This window comes from Dendrobates tinctorius, unplaced genomic scaffold (genome assembly GCF_039654945.1).
Source record: "Dendrobates tinctorius isolate UK_male_01 unplaced genomic scaffold, ASM3965494v1 ptg000013l, whole genome shotgun sequence".
Classification (NCBI taxonomy): Eukaryota; Metazoa; Chordata; class Amphibia; order Anura; family Dendrobatidae; genus Dendrobates; species Dendrobates tinctorius.
The window spans coordinates 18,000,029-18,021,603 of NW_027361681.1; the positions used below are offsets into that span (position 1 = coordinate 18,000,029).

The window sequence follows — 21,575 nt, forward strand, 5'->3', positions numbered from 1 at the left end:
ATTGTGCAATTTGTCCTGAGTACGCTGATACCTGATATGTGGGGGGAGCCACAGTTTCGGCGCATGGCAGAGCTCAGAAGGGAAGGAGCGCCGTTTGACTTTTTCAATGCAAAATTGGCTGGAATACTGTCACGTTTGGAGAGCCCTTGATGTACTTAAACAGTGGAAACCCCCCACAAGTGACCCCATTTTGGAAACTAGACCCCCCGAGGAACTTATCTAGATATGTGGTGAGAATTTTGAACCTACAAGGGCTTCACAGAAGTTTATAACGTACAGCAGTACAAATAAAAAATCATATTTTTTCCACAAAAATGATTTTTTCACCCCCAATTTTCATTTTCCCAAGGATAACAGGACCCTAAAAGTTATTGTGCAATTTGTCCTGAGTACGCTGATACCCCATATGTGGGTGTAAACGGCTATTTGGGCACATGGAAGAGCTCGAAAGGGAAGCAGCGCCATTTGACTTTTTTGGCTGGAATTGAGATCGGACACCATGTCGCGTTTGGAAAGCCCCTGATGTACCTAAACAGTGGAATCCCCCCACAAGTGACCCCATTTTGGAAACTAGACCCCCCAAGGAACTTATCTAGATATGTGGTGAGAATTTTGAACCTACAAGGGCTTCACAGAAGTTTATAACGTACAGCGGTACAAATAAAAAATCATATTTTTTCCACAAAAATGATTTTTTCACCCCCAATTTTCATTTTCCCAAGGATAACAGGACCCTAAAAGTTGTTGTGCAATTTTTCCTGAGTACGCCGATACCCCACATGTGGGGGTAAACCACTATTTGGGCGCATGGCAGAGCTCGGAAGGGAAACAGCGCCATTTTACTTTTTTGGCTGGAATTGAGATCGGACACCATGTCACATTTGGAAAGCCCCTGATGTACCTAAACAGTGGAATCCCCCCACAAGTGACCTCAGTTTGGAAACTAGACCCCCTAAGGAACTTATCTAGATGTGTTGTGAGCACTTTGAACTTATCCTGAGTACACTGATACCCCATATGTGGGAGAAAACTACTGTATGGGCACACGTCGGGGCTCGGAAGGGAAGTAGTGACGTTTTGGAATGCAGACTTTGATGGAATGGTCTCCGGGTGTTATGCTGCCTTTGGAAAGCTCCTAATGTACCTAAACAGTGGAAACCCCTCACAAATGACACCATTTTAGAAACTAGACCCCCTAAGGAACTTATCTAGGTGTGTGGTGAGCACTTTGAACTCCCCCAGTACTTCACAGAAGTTTATAACACCCGGGCATGAAAATAAAAAAATTGTATTTTTTCCACAAACATGATCATTTAGTCCCCATTTTTTTTATTTTCCCAAGGGTGCCAGGAGAAAATGGACCCCAAAAGTTGTTGTCCAATTTGTCCCGAGTACCCTGGTACCCCATATGTGGGATAAAACTACTGTATGGGCCCATGTCGGGGCTCGGAAGGGAAGTAGTGACGTTTTGGAATGCAGACTTTGATGGAATGGTCTGCGGGTGTTATGTTGCCTTTGGAGAGCCCCTAATGTACCTAAACAGTGGAAACCCCCCACAAATGACACCACTTTGGAAACTAGACCCCCTAAGGAACTTATCTAGGTGTGTGGTGAGCACTTTGAACTCCCCCAGTGCTTCAGAGAAGTTTATAACGCCCGGGCGTGAAAATAAAAAATCGTATTTTTTCCACAAACATATGATCATTTAGTCCCCATTTTTTTTATTTTCCCAAGGGTACCAGGAGAAAATGGACCCCAAAAGTTGTTGTTCAATTTGTCCTGAGTACCCTGATACCCCATATGTGGGAGAAAACTACTGTTTGGGCCCACGTCGGGGCTTGGAAGGGAAGTAGTGACGTTTTGAAATGCAGACTTTGATGGAATGGTCTGTGGGTGTCATGTTGCCTTTGGAGAGCCCCTAATGTACCTAAACAGTTGAAACCCCCACAAATGACACCATTTTGGAAACTAGACCCCCTAAGGAACTTATCTAGGTGTGTGGTGAGCACTTTGAACTCCCCCAGTGCTTCACAGAAGTTTATAACACCCGGGCGTGAAAATAAAAAAATCGTATTTTTTCAACAAACATGATCATTTAGTCCCCAATTTTTTTATTTTCCCAAGGGTACCAGGAGAAAATGGACCCCAAAAGTTGTTTTCCAATTTGTCCTGAGTACCCTGATACCCCACATGTGGGAGAAAACTACTGTATGGGCCCACGTCGGGGCTCGGAAGGGAAGTAGTGACGTTTTGGAATGCAGACTTTGATGGAATGCTCTGCGGGTGTCATGTTGCCTTTGGAGAGCCCCTAATGTACCTAAACAGTGGAAACTCCCCTCAAGTGACCCCATTTTGGAAACTAGACCCCCCACGGAACTTATCTAGATGTGTGGTGAGCACTTTGAACCCCCAAGGGCTTCACAGAAGTTTATAACGCCCGGGCGTGAAAATAAAAAAATAATATTTTTTTCCCACAAAAATGATATTTTTGCCCCCAATTTTTTATTTTCCTAAGGGCAACAGGAGAAATTGGACCCCAAAAGTTGTTTTGCAATTTGTTCTGAGTAGGCTGATACCCCATATGTGGGGGTAAAACACTGTTTCGGCACATGGCAGAGCTTGGAAGGGAAGGAGCACCATTTGACTTTTTCAGCGCAGAATTGGCTGGAATTGAGATCAGACGCCATGTTGCGTTTGGAGAGCACCTGATGTGCCCAAACAGTGGAAACCCCCCCAATTCTAACTCCAACCCTAACCCCAACACACCCCTAACCCTAATATCAGCCCTAACCCTAGCCCTAACCCTAGCCCCAACCCTAGCCCTAGCCCCAACCCTAGCCCTAGCCCTAACCCTAGCCCTAACCCTAGCCCTAACCCTAGCCCTAGCCCTAACCCTAACCCTAGCCCTAGCCCTAACCCTAATGGGGAAATGGAAATAAATACATTTTTTTAATTTTATTATTTTTCCCTAACTAAGGGGGTGATAACGGGGGTTTGATTTACTATTTATGGCGGTTTTTATTTTTGGCAGCTGGTAAAAGACGCTTTTGGTAAAAGACGCTTTTTATTGTAAAAATAGTTTTTGCATCACCACATATTGAGAGCTATAATTTTTCCGTATTTTGACCCACCGAGTCATGTGAGGTCTTATTTTTTGCGGGATGAGTTGACGTTTTTATTGGTATCATGTTCGGGCACGTGACATTTTTTGATCGCTTTTTATTCCGATTTTTGGGACGCAGAATGAACAAAAACCAGCGTGCGGTAAAATTGATAAAGCGGTTTTATTCTTCGGGTCAGTACGGTTACAGCGATACCTCATTTATGTCTTTTTTTATGTTTTGGCGCTTTTATGCAATAAAAACAATTTTATATAAAAAATAATTATTTTTGCATCACTTTATTCTGCGAGCTATAACCCGGGGTCAACGGGTTGTCCCGCTAGGCTGCAAGTCTCTCTTTGCTGTTGATTACTAACGCGCGTTGGGCGTCCCATGAACCAACTGGCCCCCTTACAACCTGATGTCCTAATCCCAGCCGACCCCAGGACCATACGTTATAGCTGGAGTGACGGTCCTGCTCAGTCGCGTTGTTCCTCCGCAATCTCACTCATCTCCTGTTGCAGTCTCCTTGTGGATCTTCTCGGCTGGAGCATCTGCGGATATCTCTTAGGCTTGAGGCGGAGAGGACTAGGCCTCGGCTCTTGACAGGCGATGTTAGGTCTCGGAGGAGGAGAATTGAACAAGGCAAGGTGCAGATCCTGGACCTGAAAGTGTAGGCGGAACTTGGATATCTCCTGAGGGCAATTCGGACCTTGCCGGACAGCCGCCTGGTGGCGTAGACTTCCCACTGAGGCCTGTCACATTGGTCTCAGTAGCCTCTCTGGAGCACATGTCCTCCACTCTCTTCCCTGGCACCAAATCTGCCTGCAGTTTCGGACGCAGGGCTTTTAAAATAAGGAAGTCCTTCCTGTGTGTCACCTAATCAGGTCTAGCATACAAAGACGCTCCCCCTGCAAATCTCCCAGCACAACTTGGTTCTGCTTAATTTCGCCTGGCCAGCAGATGGCTGTCCTCTCCTCATTAATGGCACATTCTGTAAGAGGTCTTCAGGTACAGTCATATGTTAAAGTTTGGGCACCCCTATTAATGTTAACCTTTTTTCTTTATAGCAATTTTGGTTTTTGCAACAGCTATTTCAGTTTCATATATCTAATAACTGATGGACTCAGTTATATTTCTGGATTCAAATGAGGTTTATTGTACTAACAGAAAATGTGCAATCTGCATTTAAACAAAATTTGACCAGTGCAAAAGTATGGGCACCCTTATCATTTTTTGGATTTGAACACTCCTAACTACTTTTTACTGACTTCCTGAAGCACTAAATTGGTTTTGTAACCTCATTGAGCTTTGAACTTCATAGCCAGGTGTATCAAATCATGAGAAAAGGTATTTAAGGTGGCCACTTGCAAGTAGTTCTCCTATTTGATTCTCCTATGAAGAGTGGCATCATGGGCTCCTCAAAACAACTCTCAAATGATCTGAAAACAAAGATTATTCAACATAGCTTTTCAGGGGAAGGATACAAAAAGTTGTCTCAGAGATTTAATCTGTCAGTTTCCACTGTGAGGAACATAGTAAGGAAATGGAAGAACACAGGTACAGTTCTTGTTAAGCCCAGAAGTGGCAGGCCAAGAAAAATATCAGAAAGGCAGAGAAGAAGAATGGTGAGAACAGTCAAGGACAATCCACAGACCACCTCCAAAGACCTGCAGCATCATCTTGCTGCAGATGGTGTCCACTGTGCATCGGTCAACAATACAGCGCACTTTGCATAAGGAGAAGCTGTATGGGAGAGTGATGCGAAAGAAGCCGTTTCTGCAAGCACGCCACAAACAGAGTCACCTGAGGTATGCAAAAGCACATTTGGACAAGTCAGTTACATTTTGGAAGAAGGTCCTGTGGACTGATGAAACAAAGATTGAGTTGTTTGGTCATACAAAAAGGCGTTATGCATGGAGGCTAAAAAACACAGCATTCCAAGAAAAACACTTGCTACCCACAGTAAAATTTGGTGGTGGTTCCATCATGCTTTGGGGCTGTGTGGCCAATGCCATCACCGGGAATCTTGTTAAAGTTGAGGGTCGCATGGATTCAACTCAGTATCAGCAGATTCTTGACAATAATGTGCAAGAATCAGTGACGAAGTTGAAGTTACGCAGGGGATGGATATTTCAGCAAGACAATGATCCAAAACACCGCTCCAAATCTACTCAGGCTTTCATGCAGAGGAACAATTACAATGTTCTGGAATGGCCATCCCAGTCCCCACACCTGAATATCATTGAACATCTGTGGGATGATTTGAAGCGGGCTGTCCATGCTCGGCGACCATCAAACTTAACTGAAATGGAATTGTTTTGTAAACAGGAATGGTCACAAATACCTTCATCCAGGATCCAGGAACTCATTAATAGCTACAGGAAGCGACTAGAGGCTGTTATTTTTGCAAAAGGAGAATCTACGAAATATTAATGACACTTTTATGTTGAGGTGCCCATACTTTTGCACCGGTCAAATTTTGTTTAAATGCAGATTGCACATTTTCTGTTAGTACAAAAAACCTCATTTGAATCCAGAAATATAAGTCCATCAGTTATTAGATATATGAAACTGAAATAGCTGTTGCAAAAACCAAAATTGTTATAAAGAAAAAAGGTTATCATTAATAGGGGTGCCCAAACTTTAACATATGACTGTATATCGCTTCTTATTACACACAAATACACTTTATGATACCCCCACAGTGAATTCCTCCACAGTACTCTTAAGTATGGTGACCCCAATACAGTATGATCCCCCAACTGTGACCCCACACAGCCCTCCATGCAGTATAATGGGCCTATATACAGAATAATGGCCCCCATATAGCCCTCCATATAGTATAATGGGTACCATAATTCTCCATATAGTAGACTGCACCCCATAATCCTCCATACAGTATAATGCAATCTCCATAGTCCACCATATAGTATAATGCACTTCTCTTAGTTCACTATATAGTATAATGTACCCCACCATAATCCTCTATAATGTATATGGCACCAATAATTCTCCATATAGTATAATGCACCTCCCATAGTCCTCCGTATAGTATAATGTATCCCATAGTCATCCTTATAGTATGATGCACTCCCATTAGTCCTCCATACAGTATAATGCACTCCTCATAGTCCTCCATACAGTAGTGGTACATCATAGCACAGCGGGTGCCATGTAGTGACGCCATATCGCTCCCACTACGCTGAGCGATCAGATGCTGAGGAAGAATGATGGAGAAGGAAGTGCCAGCTGATGCTCCTGCTTTCATCATTTACTTTCAACTACATTGGCATCCAGGATGCCGATACAGTTGAATGTGTGATGACAGTCTCCATAGCAGCTATGTGGCTTGCCGCCATTGGCTGTACGCCACTGTACAGTCCATAAATGATCTGCAGGAAGACAGCCCTACAAGTTCACCCATCATTTGCAGGTGTATCTGTATAATGGGTTACAATCTACAGTATGTACAGCACAGCATATATGAATAAAGAATGCCTGGATCCACACACAAAGGTGATCGCCACACAATAGTGAAGCCTAAGTGCACATATTGTGGTCACCTTAGCTTAGCCTGGGCAGTTGCCTTGCACTAATACTGTCATTTTCGATGCATGTTTTCATAAAGGTTTATATATATATATATATATATATATATATATATATATATATATATATATGTATATATATATATATATATTTGATAAAAATACATTAGAATTTATGAAAATTTAGTTGTGACAGTTTTGCATGCTTTATTCTTGACATGAAATCCTGAAAGCCTCTCTGCCAGCCAGACAGCGCAATAACTGTTTGTATAACACAGATCCAAGCAGGCAGGCAATTATTCGGTAGCCTGTGGTTCACAGCAGATAAGGACGGATTAGATAGGTGTTGAATTTGGCTTAAGGTTCCATATGATAATTTCCTGTTCTGTATCTGAGCCAGGAGGACAAAGCCACTGTTGGAAACAGGCACCTTTCTCCATCTACATGTGCTTTTGGGGGGTTATGTCTATGACCCAGGCTCCCAGGCAGCTCCAGCTGTGGGAGTGCTAGATGGCTCTTGGGCTGGAACAATGACAGTAGAATTGAGTGAAGGAGACGTTTATGGACCTGCAGCTTATTTTCATATCTTCACAAATAACCTCAACAATGCCTTTACTTATGTCTGCAATTAGCAACGCAAAAAGTAACTCACATCTGCTTTTGGAAACCTGAAGGCCAACCAATATGGCCGTCATTTCATATTCCTAAACAATTAATCCATTCATATCGATGTTTGGCTTCATACACACTTAAATGTGCATATGCTTAACGTTGTGTGCACTCATAATACAGCAGCCCTAAGTCTCAAGCATTGTGCCATAGGCATAGAGACCTTAGGAGCATATACTGTAACTAACTAAAGAGGACCTATTAGCTATGTTAACAAGTCTGTTTTATTTAATGCTTGCATTACCCATGACATAAAAATCCTAAAGCATCCTGTATTAGAACTATACATAGTAATGTTCTTCTGTTAGTCCTCTTGAAAATGTATCAATGAATTGAGTATTGGATATTACCACTCAACTTGTCAAAAGTTGCATCCTTACACGTTTTTGACATTGTCTCAACAGGGCAGAGCAGTGCGCCTGCGCTGGAACCATGACAGGAAGGAAAGAAGAGGACGTCACCCTTAGAAGATGGGAGGCGCCGTACCGGACCGCGACACCCATCGGACCGGACCGCCCCCCGCCGGTGAGTATAATCTAACTCTTTTTTCTTATCTTTCAGGTTACATCGGGGGGGGGGGGCTTATCTAAAGCATTACAGAATGCTGTAGATAAGCCCCTGATGTCGGTGTCGGCAGCTCATATTCAAAAAAAGGGGTGACAGATTCCCTTTAAGAGTGAGAGAGAAAGAGACAAGAACAACTGGAAAGAAGAGTTCTGAAGAATGAAAGATTGTGGGCATAAGTGGATCTAGGCAGCCTGAAAGGATCAGTGACTAGGCTGTGGGGTAACTTCCGTGACGTCGGGACTTATGGTTCGACCAGGATTTGCAGTGGCATCTTGAATTTTCGCCCAAGATGGATGGGGAACACCTAGAATCAGCTAGCTTGATTACCCAGGGACCTGTGGGACTGGATATTACGTTGCCAGGAGGAGACATTCTTATGTCTTTTGAAGATTGTTGGACCACATCTGTTATAAAGATGCACAAATTTAGTAAAGTTTTATTTAAAATGAACTTGGACTGTGGAAATGTATGTGTTTTGCTGAAAAAAGTGGGAACTCTGCAGACGGAGGAGAGCTTGACCCACAGGTGGGTGAGCACCTTGCAAACACAGAAAACAGCAAAATGGACATTTTAGTTACGTAGTGGAGCGTCAGGTTTTGATGGAGAAGCAGCAGCCCTTCGCCAGGACTATCACCCTGGCTCCTGTTACAAATGCAGCACACTAAAAACTACACCATTCTGGGCCTAGTCTCCCCAGTCTGTGACTGGGGTGCAAAAATCATTGGAGATCCTTGACATGTTCATCTTGATGAAAGGTAGGCGGTCTACATTTTCAGGGGACAGCCGAATGTGCTTTTCCGTGAGGACACCACTAGCAGCGCCGAAGACACGTTCTGAGTGAACGCTGGCTGCCGGGCATGACAAAACCTCCAAGGTACAACAGGCGAGCTCAGGCCACTCATCAATATTTGAAGACCAAAATGCAAAAGGGACCAAACTCCCCCTGATGGCATTGATATTGAGCTCGAGATACTATAGATGCACCATCCTCTACAGTCATTCACAACGTATCAGACTTGTGCTCTGTTCTGCTGGTATGCGAGCTGGTCTAAAAATGTGTGAAACTACTCATAGTATTTGCTTCTGCCACTTACACTGCTTCTGCTGCTAATGTTTTTACGTTCACGACTCGACGTTCCCAGGGTTAGAAGTCTATAATATAACTGTTGTCACGTACCCCATCCTGCGTGACACGGCCAGCAGGCCGGTAACTAATACAACAGGACACGGCACGTGTAATTGTCCAGTGTGACGCGGCTCGCAGGCCGGTAACTAATACAACAAGACACAGGGGATAGTGAAACATTTACAACGGTGGGCCCTGCGATAGGGAACGGGGGACGTGGAGACCTCCTGCACTCCCCTGAGTCAGTGTCCCTAACACTTCTAACGTTCCCTATACAGGCTCCTCACCTGTCGCCGATCAGGATACCTGTCACCCTAGCAAACCCTACACCTATTCCTTACTAGGGAGCTGGGTGGTGCAGGCACTGGCCCCACCGCTGTACTAACACCAACATGAGGAAAAGTGACAAACAGGGAAATACTTAGCTTTGCTCTGATGCACTTGCTCCTGGCAACAGAGTCCAACACCTGAGTGCATCTTCCTCCCACTGTGTCCAACCCCTGGGTGCAGCTATACAGCAACAGCGTCCTGCACCCGAGTGCCACCTTGGAGCAACAGAGTCCAGCACCTGAGTGCAGCTGTCCAGCTACAGAGTCCAGCATCTGAGTGCAACTGTTCAGCAACCGAGTCCAGCACCCGAGTGCAGCTTTCCAGTAACAGAGTCCAGCAAACTGAGTGCAGCTCTACACCATAGCTGCCACTCCACCAAGCTTTGCAAGAATTCTTCACTGACACCATAGCTGCCACTCCACCATGCTTTACACGAACTCCTCGCTGACACCATAGCTGCCACTCCAGGACTCTGACTGAGCTGTCCTTGACTCTCCTCCAGCACCATCTGTTATGATTGAGTCACCGAGGAGGAAAAACAAAAACAAGCTAAACCACAGAAAACCAGAGAGGTTGGTAACTAAGCGGATTGCAAACCCCTGATCCTATCCACACAACTAGCAGTAGCCGTGGAGCGTACCTACGATGATCCTAGATGCCTCGTCACAGCCGGAGAACTATATAAACCTAAAGCAAGAAAAGGGGAAATCTAAACTGCCCCAGAGCAGACCCCAAAGCAATAGACAGCCCCCAAACATGTATTGTCAGTGAGACAAGATGAAAACACAGATACAGATAGAAAAAAAGGCTGAGCAAACGATGGGGCCCACACTAACTAGAAAGGACAGGAAAGGAAAGATGCTGTCTGCAATCACGCACAAAACCCTGCCAAAAAATGTCCAACATTTTCTGATAACAAAAACCCTGAAGTCGCTAGACTTCAATTCCCTATATCAGCACTGGTATATTCTGAAGACAGAGCAAAAAGAGACCAAACTGATCAGGGACAAAAACCAAACTGGCATAAACAGAGACATAAGAATGGAAATTCAGCACAGCCCTGTTATGGAAATATATATGTATATGTATTTCATCAAGATCTCACTTGCCTGCTATAGGCTATATACTCATATATACTCCATGTACTCCATATACTCATATACACTCTATATATTCCTATATGCACACTTAGAGATATAATCACAGCTGTCCTGAACTTTGTAGCTAGTTACTGGAGATGACCTAACCCCATGAACCAGTCTGGGGACCTGATGTTACCTCATGATAGCATTGTCTTGTGACATTTGTCCCAGACATACAGAAGAGGAAGTTAGGCCAGATGGTCCAAGCCGATATTGGAGTCTTGCTGACATTGTAAGACAAGGGGCAGTAAATCATCTGATTCTAAAGTCACTTCAGGTCGGACACCCATATATGTTCATGTATTTAAACTGACCAATTAGATAAGAAGTTCAGCCTTTATGTTAATGAGTAACCACTCCTTTGTACGAACTAATAAAACCAAGTATATTCAATAAACTTCCAGAGTTCTGCTGGAATGGATTGCTGCTAACCAGGTGTGGCGTCTTTCCTTCCTTGAGCGCTCAATAAGACTCTGTCTAATTAGGACAGGCCACAGCATGCACAAGGGTATATCCACCTAATCAAAAATCCATCTATGACAAGTGGCGCCCAACGTGGGGCGTGGAAGAAAACGCACGGGTATCCTGCTGATCGGAGAGGACAGAGGTGCCGGCCAAGGCCTTGGCTCATGGGAACAGAGATTTGCGCAACTCCATAAGTAAGGTAAGAAAATCTAGTTATCTTACCTGAATGTTCCCTGTGCCCAGTCCGGGTCAGCAACTCTAGCCGGTCAGTGTGGTCACCAAACCCAGGTAGTGTAAAAAAGTCCACGCTCTTATCCAAACCCTGGGACAAGCAAAGTGTCTGCTGTGGTCCTGTGTGTGTCTACTAGATCTGGGAGAGACTTGGTGGAAAAACGGTGACTGATTTGTGCTTGTGGTTGCTGAGAAACCGATAGCAAGACACTGAATCTCTCTGACTAAGTTAAAACATGTCCCCGCACCATGCAGAGGTTTTGACTTCGACGGGATATCGCAGGTGAATTCCTCTGAAAGAGCTGTCACGGTCCCCGCACACATACACGAAGGTGTCAGCTTCAAGGAGGTAACACATGCCAATCCCTCGGCTGTCACGGCTCCCGCACACATGCGGATGCTGGCAGACTGGAGAGACATCACAGACTGATCAAAGGAGAGATTACCACGGTCCCCGAGTGCACACGGAAGGGTGATAATCTAGTGGGATATCACGGCCCCCGTCTCCCACGACGGAGGGTGATACATCCCGGTGCTAACCAAAGCGCCACGGGTGATTGGCAGTTATCGGTTGTCAGCAGCTGTCTATATGTGCATCAACCTGTTTTTTCACTGCTGTTTTCCACAAAGATCTGAAGCAGAAAAAGTTTTTTTTCTTCCTTCTTGTACACTTCCTCTTTCTATGCCTGCAGGATGTGCCCCTGATATATATTTTTCATATTGTTATATTTTCTACTCTGCTTTTCCCTATTTTATGCTTTATCTTGCATTATTGGTGGAGATTTTAATTCTTGTTACTGTAGTGTGTGAATTTTCGGGAAAGCTGGGTCTTTTGATTTTTCTCTTCCATTGTTCTCAGAAGATTTACTGAGAGAGACGCAGGCAGAAAAAAGGGAAGTGTGTGTGTTCTGCAGTCAGCACACTTTTTTAGATTGTTGGAAGTGTACTTGTATTGATCTTTGAATTTTCGGAGAGGTTTTTAAGTTTTATCAACGTTTTGATTTGTTTTCCTTTTAAAAATCTTTTACTCCCTGATCATTTTTCTCTTTTTCTTTTGTTTTTTTTTTTCCATTTTTAAGTTTTGTTATGAGTCTTTTGGTTTTCACTACTCATAGAGATTTTTCCTTTCTTTTATTTTGTTAGAAAGAGAAAGAAAATCATTTTTCCCTTTTTATCTCTTTTTAGTTTTCTTCCACTTTTTGTGATATTTTAGCAGTTTTTTTTAGGTTTTAGTTTTCACTTCTTTCTTACAGTTTTTTTGTTAAAAAGAGAATTTTTACCTGCTTTTGGTTTTTCCTGTGTTCTCTTGTCAATTTTGATTTTCCATTTTTGTTTCCACTACTTTTGAAGTTTTTACTAAATATTTTGGTTTTGTTTTTCCTTCCTTTTTAAGCAAGTTAAAAGGGGTTGCAAAGTTTTTAAAGTTTTGATCACTTTTTTCAGTTTTTGGAACAGACATAGCAGGTGTTATTCAGAAAGTCAAGTATGTGGTTTTTGCAAGGACAGTTTTTCTTTAAACTGTAGCATGGCATAATATATTGAAAGGAAAAAAGGGAAGTAGCTAGTGAATCTGAATTGCCGTCTGCATTTCTTAAAGTGTCAGCGGATTTTACAGCGTAGAAGGTGCTAACAGATAGTGTGAACAGGAAAGGATTATTTTTTACGTGTAGAAAAAGTGTTTTCAGCGGCATTCTAATCTGTGCCGTCTGAGAGGGACCACAGATCTAAGCATGCCTTCTGTGATGGCAGAAGGGGGGAAGCAGGTCTCTCCCCCCACCATCTCCTCTCTCCCCACTCTTCCCTCCTCCCATCTTTCTCACCTCTCTCCTCCCTCTATCTCCGCTATTCTCACTCCCACCTCCCCTTTCTCATATATTTCTCCTCCTATACCTCATCGTCCCTCACCATCTCTCTCTCTCCGTCCTTTATCTTCTTCATCTCTGCCTATCTCTCCCCCATCTCTCCTCCCTCTCCACCTTCCTCACCAACACCCATCTCTCATCCTCCCTCATCCCCCTCGTCTTCACAATCCCCCAAGACACCAAGAAGGCAGGGGCAGATAGAGCCAGAACTCTTACACTATGTGCCCTTCACCCCTAGTCAGGAGTTCAGTGTTCTAAGAACTCTGCCAGACCCAGATATGGACCCCATGCCATTTTACCGAAGAATGCGGCAGAGCCAGCAGACATATGCTGCAACATGGAGTGATCTCTGGTCCATAATGGAGATAAAAGCAGGTGAAACACTCTGGCCAATCATGAAGGAACACTTCAAGCTTCCATCAGAATTACAAGTGCATTCCTGGGAATCAGGATCAAAGCTAATTGAACAGCTCAGAGAGTGGGCCAAAGCCAGACAAGCACTCAGCCTACATAACATGAGCCAAGCCGAGACAGAGTCTCTAGACGAGTTTCATGGCAGAGTGAGGCAAGTATTCCAAATTTTAGGCTTCACTATTCATGAGCAGGTACACGGACAAATGTTGGCACAGGCCTTTGTGCATGGACTAAGAGAACCAATCAAGAAACTACTTATAGTGGCCAGGCCTGAGTACAGGACAATAGCAGTAGATGTCCTGCTCGCAGTAGCCAGAAGAATTGAGTCCATACCAGGAGTGCAGAGGGCAGGCCCTCCTGTGGTGGCCACTGACGTGGAGGAGCAACTATCACACAGAGTTATGAGAGCTGGCAGGTGTTTCAACTGTGGCAACTTTGGCCATTTCCTGAACCAGTGCACAGCACCCTGGCAACTCAGGTCATCCCGCAGAGGAATAGGCCAAGAAAGAAACACAGAAGACAATGAAGAACCCTGTCCATAGGACAGAGGCAAACCAGGTCCGCCAGACATCATGCCCCTGACATGTGAAACCCCATCAGCGGACCCAATACCTCAAATCACTGGGAGCTGTCATATCTTTCCTTGTGGACACCGGTGCAGTCAGAAGTGAAAATCCTCGACCCCACCAGTCTTTCAGAGCACTGTCTGTCTTATATGGGGACTGCAGGTCAAGACAGACGTTCCCCAGCTTGCAAGCCCCTGAGCATGTGAACACTGCCAGGGCACTCCATCCTGTTCCAGTTTATGGTGGAGACCTGCCCACCACACCTGATGAGCACAGACCTACTGCAGGAACTGAAGGTGGCCAAAAAGTGTCCCGTGAAAATGTGACCTTGACCTCTTCTCCATCCCAGGCCCAAGAAGAATCAATCATGCCCATGCTGGTGGCCCTACAAGAGCCTGCTTAGAACAACCGGTGCAAGCCTACCCAAGGAGGTGCTGGACATAGCACCCGGAAGCCTATGGCCCAAGGGAGACTTCAAGTTGTGCCAGTGCGGGTGTCACCCAAGTCTGAAACCCCGGGCGCTCAGAAGGCCCAGCATCCACTGCTCATCACCCAGAGCTAAACTGCCTCTGGAGGTCTAAGTGGAACTGCTGTTCAAGAAACGGCCTAGGAACTTTGGCATGGGCCAGGAAAACCCAGAGGGACCATACCCGCTTCGTGAAATGGCTGCACTGCTTGCGGCTCCAGCGCCAGAGGATCATCTTGGACAAGATTCTGAAGGTGATCCCTGATGTTAATCCAGGCCCTGGACCAGAAGACAGTCACTCAGCCCCTCAAACTGGTTAACAAATGCAGACCTGAGATCAAGCTGGGTGAAAGGAACTGCTGCTGGCTGGTAAAGAAGACGCCCCAGCAAAAAGACCCCCTGTGAGAGAAAGACAGCTCAGCTGGACGTCATCTCTGATGAAGAGGACCCCAGTATACCGGCTTGTTTTCCTGCCGGCCCTGTGTCAGAAGATGGGAGTCACTCACGGCACTGTGAAGAGCAAGGCCAGATTGAGCCGCCTCACCCACGGGAATCATCATGCAGTCCCAGCTTTTCTCGATCAAGAGGAAGACTGTGAAAGGAGAACCAGACAGGATTGAATGGTGCATAACCTGAGGGCTGTGAGCGAAGCAACTGTGTTTGAAACCCCAGTTGTGTTAGATCTGCACGCTCTGCTGACAAACGTGCCAGCCACAGCAACGGTGCTCACGGTGATGGATCTGCCCGAAGCTCCTCTCAATGTTCCCCCTCACCTGGATGACCAGTTCCTGAAAACGCACAAGGGGGATGCGGAACAAATGGACAGTGATGCCCAAGAGGGCCCGGAACAGCCTTTCACTGGATTACGGAGCATGCAGAAGTCATCGACACCGCTATCTGCACAGCGCTTTCCATGTCTCCTCTACTCTGCCTGGTGGAGCAGCAACGTAAGTTCTGCAAAACAGAGTCCAGTGGTGTCAAAAGCAAGTTCCTGAAGACACCGTATTGCCCACTAGACGAAACACCTGACAGATGACCGGAAGACCGTGGAGGAGAAGATGACTCCCTCAACAACTCCGAAGATGCAGGCCTTCCTTGATCTAGTCTCGTACAGCAGGACTTGGATCCCCTTGTGCTCCAGGCTTAATGCAGCCTCTGTACAATTGCATCAATGCATTGCAGCCTTCATCTCGTACAGGAATCTGAAAGACTACATGGTCTCTGCGCCAGCTCTAGGCCTTCCTGACTATGAGAAGCCATCCCGTCTTGGCCGAACGGAAAAGGAAGGACAAGGATGGAGAAGGTCATGCTACTGGTGTCTTGAAACAGACCCACGGAGGAAAACCAGAGGCCTCCAGAATACCTCTCAGCCGGCCTGGATCCAGTTGCAAGGGGGCCCTCCTGCATGAAAACAATATCTGCAGCACACGCCCTCCTGACAGGGCTGCTCTCCACCACTTTTCAGTACTCTCAGCCGTCACCTGTCTCTAGTCCCACTCCCAAGGGGGGATGCGGATACGGACCCTCAGATGAAAAGTCTGAAAGATACCGTAGATGGCCCCAGTTTTGCAGATGATGATGGAAGGTTCCACACAGGCTGTGCAGTTACCAGCAATCAAGACATCCTATGGTCCAGAAGTTTGTCAGCCTAGAGCCCAAAAAGTGGAACTGATAGAGCTGACGAAAGGCCTGCCAGATTACGATGAACAAGTACTCGCATGGCATAGCACACGACTTTGGACCCATCTGGGCTGCAAGAGACTTCATCACAGCAAGCGGGTCGACCGTGAAGCACCATGTAGCCATCAGAGACCTGCTGGACGCTCTTCAACTACTAAAAGTGGTGGCAGTGTTGAAGATCAAGGCACATGGGAAACAGAACACAGTAGAGACACGGGGCATCAACATGGCAGACGTGGCAGCCAAAGAAGCAGCCAGAGGAAGACAATATGGAAAATGGGAGCGGTCGTAGAGCCGGATGGCTACTACATGACGACTGAAGATGAGAAAACCTGGCAAACAGAAGTCAATGGGAAAACCGGTGAAGACGCCATCTCTGAATCTGACAGAAGTGCTTCCTCCTCCTCCACCAGCCAACGAGCTGAATCACTTCCAGGATGAAGACTCTGACGTGGATATGAATTCTGAGGCAGAAGAATGGTGCCCACCTTTACCAGAAAGGACGTATTTGATGGAGAACATTCCAGAAGATTGTCCTCCACCACCCCCTTGTGGGGAAGCTTCTTCTCCAGCACAGTCCTACGGTCGGCAGTCCACGACAACACTTACCCCGTCTCCCCGAGACGAGTTGCATGAGTCCGAAGGCATCCCAAGGCTACAACAGTTTGACCTTCCCCCTTATCCCCGGAGAATGCCGGCTGGATCTGTACCAATGCAAAGAGTCCCAAGTCCTCCTCTGCCACAGTCTAACCCGAGTCTTCATACAGAGGGAGGGGAGACGCCACGGCACGGACATAGACAAAACCTCAGCCAAAATCCCACAATCAGCTCAGAGAATGTCAATTACCACAACCCAGTCACTAAACCTGACAAAACGACTTCCTGAAACCTGTACAAGAAGTAACAGGATCAGACTCGGAAGGAGGAGAAGGAAAGCTGGATGCTAAAAGGCAAAAGCACTGGGCTCCAAGAAACCATCTACCTCAAACCGTCTACCTCAAACCGTCTACCTCAAAATGTCTACCTCAAGACAGACCTAGTCTACCTCAAAGTGTGTACCCTATGGTGGTTCAATGGGCACATGGCCCCGCACAGAATTGAAGACACAGATGAATGACCTGATTGGACTCAACTCACACCTTAACAGCCAAATTCCCAGCTGCTGTCTGGCCTCCGACAAATTCAACATCGGACAAGCGGGAAAAGTTCCCCCACGCCATCTGGCCTGAAGACTTTCCAGTAAGGAACCAGTTGGCGAAGACTACTGCAAAGAAGCTACTCTCAAAAATAGTGTGCAGATATGGGGATTCCAGAAGCGATATCAAGTGATCAGGGACCCACATTCACAGCAAACCTGACACAAGAGATCTGATCAGCAGTAGGGTCAGACTTAGGCCTACACACACTACCCACCATCCCACACCATAGACTAGGTGGGACACTTAAGAGCAGCATGCTAAAAAAATATTGCCAAGAGACAGACAAACCCTGGCATTAGACACTCCCATAAGCTCAGAAAAAGCTGTCACCAATATGAAACTTTATTTGGGTCTAACCCCCAGGTTAGGGGTATTCTTTACTTAGCAGTTGACTATGCAAAATGATACTTTGTCTGCATGTGTAATTGAATTTATCAAGAATCTTGCGAATGTCCATTCTCGAGTTTTTCTCCTTCATTGCCAGGTCCAGATTCGGCGCCTGGTATGCACGCCCTGAAGTCAGGAGACTGCTGAGTGTGGGTGGAAAAAGTCCGTAAGGAGAAGCACTCGATTCCAGATCCGATGGCCCTTCTCCAAGTGCTGACGCCACCAACCTGGAAGGAAAACCTCCACCTAGATCCACACACCGCATTGCGGGAAAAGGCCTTCATACCAGAAGATACACCAGAGCTGGAATGATGCTGTGGATGACCTACCTGACTGAATAAATCACATACCTGATAGAGAATACACATGCACTGACTGCATAGACTGCTAACTAAGAGACTTTGATTACATTGCACCAAACCTCCGTTAGGGACAGATCTCCTGACCGCCCATTTGCGAAAAGTCTGTACAGAGGAGGATGTATGCGCTAGGCGTACGTCAGTCCACTGGCAGCATAAAAGAGTTGCAGCACTTTGGGCCAGGAGCAGGATTTTAGGGCGAGTGATATCTAAGGGGGGATTGTTATGGAAATATATATGTAAATGTATTTAATCTAGATCTCACTTGCCTGCTATAGGCTATATACTATATACTCATATATACTCCATGTACTCCATATACTCATATACACTCTATATATATTCCTATAAGTGCACTTACAGATATAATCACAGCTGTCCTGAACTTTGTAGCTAGTTACTGGAGATGACTTAACCCCATGAACCAGTCTGGGGACCTGATGTTACCTCATGATAGCATTGTCTTGTGACATTTGTCCCAGACATACAGAAGAGGAAGTTAGGCCAGATGGTCCAAGCCGATATTGGAGTCTTGCTGACATTGTAAGACAAGGGGCAGTAAATCATCTGGTTCTTAAGTCACCTCAGGTCGGACACCCATATATGTTCATGTATTTAAACTGACCAATTAGATAAGAAGTTCAGCCTTTATGTTAATGAGTAACCATTTCTTTGTACGAACTAATAAAACCAAGTATATTCAATAAACTTCCAGAGTTCTGCTGGAATAGATTGTTGCTAACCAGGTGTGGCGTCTTTCCTTCCTTGAGCGCTCAATAAGACTCTGTCTAATTAGGACAGGCCACAGCTGTAACAACCCTGCTGGCATCACTGCATGGCCTCCCATCTCCCGCACACCAATATGGAATATGAAGGAACAGGTCTGGACCTGTTCACACAGGAGGTGCAGGTATGGATGCAGGCAGGCGTGGAATATGAAGGAACAGGTTTGAACCACAAGGTCTGTGGAGAGAAGCTGCCGCTGCGGAACCTCTTGATGCAGCTTCTCTCCACAGACCTTGTGGTTCTGCTTTGCTCCATTCCTGCTGCTGCTGTGGAACCTCTTGATGCAGCTTCTCTCCACAGACCTTGTGGTTCAGCTTTGCTCCACACCTGCTGCCGCTGCAGAACCTCTTACGGCAGCTTCTCTCCACAGACCTTGTGATTCAGCTTTGCTCCAGTCCTGCTGCCGCTGCAGAACCTCTTGCTGCAGCTTCTCTCCACAGACCTTGTGGTTCTGCTTTGCTCCATTCCTGCTGCCGCTGCGGAACCTCTTGATGCAGCTTCTCTCCACAGACCTTGTGGTTCAGCTTTGCTCCACTCCTGCTGCCGCTGCAGAACCTCTTTCTGCAGCTTCTCTCTCCACTCCTGCCTTCACCTGCACCCCCTGTGTGAACAGGTCCAAACCTGTTCCTTCATATTCCACGCCTGCCTGCATCCATACCTGCACCTCCTGTGTGAACAGGTCCAAACCTGTTCCTTCATATTCCACGCCTGCCTGCATCCATACCTGCACCTCCTGTGTGAACAGGTCCAAACCTGTTCCTTCATATTCCACGCCTGCCTGCATCCATACCTGCACCTCCTGTGTGAACAGGTCCAATCCTGTTCCTTCATATTCCACGCCTGCCTGCATCCATACCTGCACCTCCTGTGTGAACAGGTCCAGACCTGTTCCTTCATATTCCACGCCTGCCTGCATCCAAACCTGCACCTCCTGTGTGAACAGGTCCAAACCTGTTCCTTCATATTCCACGCCTGCCTACATCCATACCTGCACCTCCTGTGTGAACAGGTCCAAACCTGTTCCTTCATATTCCACTCCTGCCTGCATCCATACCTGCACCTCCTGTGTGAACAGGTCCAGACCTGCTCCTTCATATTCCACGCCTGCCTGCATCCATATCTGCACCTCCTGTGTGAACAGGTCCAAACCTGTCCCTTCTCAAGCCGTGCCCGCCTGTCCTGTGTCTCCAAGCCGTGCCCGCTTGCCCAGTGTCTCCAAGCCGTGCCCGCTTGCCCAGTGTCTCCAAGCCGTGCCCGCTTGCCCAGTGTCTCCAAGCCGTGCCCGCTTGCCCAGTGTCTCCAAGCCGTGCCCACTTGTCCAGTGTCTTCAAGCCGTGTCTCCAAGCCGTGCCTGCCTGCCAGTGTACCAAGCCGTGCCTGCTTGCCCAGTGTCTCAGCCTGCCTGTTAGTCACACCTGTCCGAGTGACTTGTCCCCGAGTGGGATCAGCAGCCACAGCCAGACACCACCCTGGAGTGGAACCCGACAGCTATCTGCCGCACAAGCCTGACCTCACCATCAGAGGCTCCAGTGAAGACCGAGGTAGCTGTCGTAGTCACGCCCCTTCCAGGGTAGTCTGGTTTGTGGCACAGTGGGGCCACAAACCCCTGGCTCGCGCCAGTCTGCCAAAGCGCGAGCGTGACAACAGCACGCACAAGGGTATATCTACCTAATCAAAAATCCATCTATGACAGCCCCAGCGGGGGCTGGCTGACCACAAAAACTGAGTTAACCAGACCAAATCTCAAGTGAAAAATAGCAGAGCACACTTAGCTTGAGATGGAAGGAACAGAACTGGAAACTAGAACCTCAGAGCAGGAAAATCACCAGCACAAAATTAGGGAGTCGGCTGTCTTAAATCCAGTCAGAAACACCTGATGTCCAATCGCAGTCCTCCTCCTCAGGTGGCAGGTCTCTGCCATTTAGATCAGCTTCATTACCTACTGTCACCACCAGAGGGAGCCCGGATGGAGAACTCACGACTCCTCTGTCAACACAGCCAGCTCCACCACCCTCACCAGAAGCCAGAGGTAAACCAGAAAATGAGTTCACAACATCGATCCTTAACCCAGGCTGGTTGGAAAAGACCAACCATAATATCACCAACGTCAGTGAGCACAACTGACACACCTTTATTGAGTAAACACACCTGTTAGTGATTCCCGTGCAATTACACTAACCACCACCAGGGGCAAAGTAGAACTAAAAACACCAGTGCAATGACCATACTGGCCACCGGGGGCAAAACTATCTCTAAGCACAAAGCTTAGAAAGAAAAAAAAGGTTACCAGTGCTTTTATCTGACATGATCCCTCATGGATCATGACAACTGTAATGCACACTGTGTGCCTCACTGCTGTCTTGGGGAAAACCACTCATAAGACCATCTACAAGCATGTTTCAATACCCCTTGTGCACATTCCTTTCTGAGGGGGGCCATCTGGCAAAATTTATTCTTGTACCGTGGATCTAACAAAGTGAAAACGCTCAGAAGAAGCACTTCTCCAGTGTATTAAATGCGTTAAATGGCCATATTGGAAACTTCTGTATTCAGCTGTGTTCAGTTAGCCACTCCTTTTCCCTATAAAATCTGGGCTCGATTACCAAGTCCTTGTCAGAGTTAGCAATTACTGCAAGACACTGGAGTGGGAGAAGTTGGTTTTGAGAAGGAGAGC

The 21,575-nt window shown here is 46.5% G+C and overlaps 1 long non-coding RNA gene across 1 annotated transcript in view; it reads left to right on the top strand.

The window, feature by feature from the left end:
* Positions 1–18,857, top strand: part of LOC141070027 (uncharacterized) — a 45,565-nt gene extending 26,708 nt beyond the window's left edge. Inside the window, exons 2-3 of the long non-coding RNA XR_012226645.1 lie at positions 7,726–7,846; positions 17,854–18,857. This is a non-coding gene — a long non-coding RNA (uncharacterized lncRNA). The remainder of the gene's footprint in view (positions 1–7,725; positions 7,847–17,853) is intronic.
* The last annotated feature ends 2,718 nt before the right edge of the window (positions 18,858–21,575 follow it).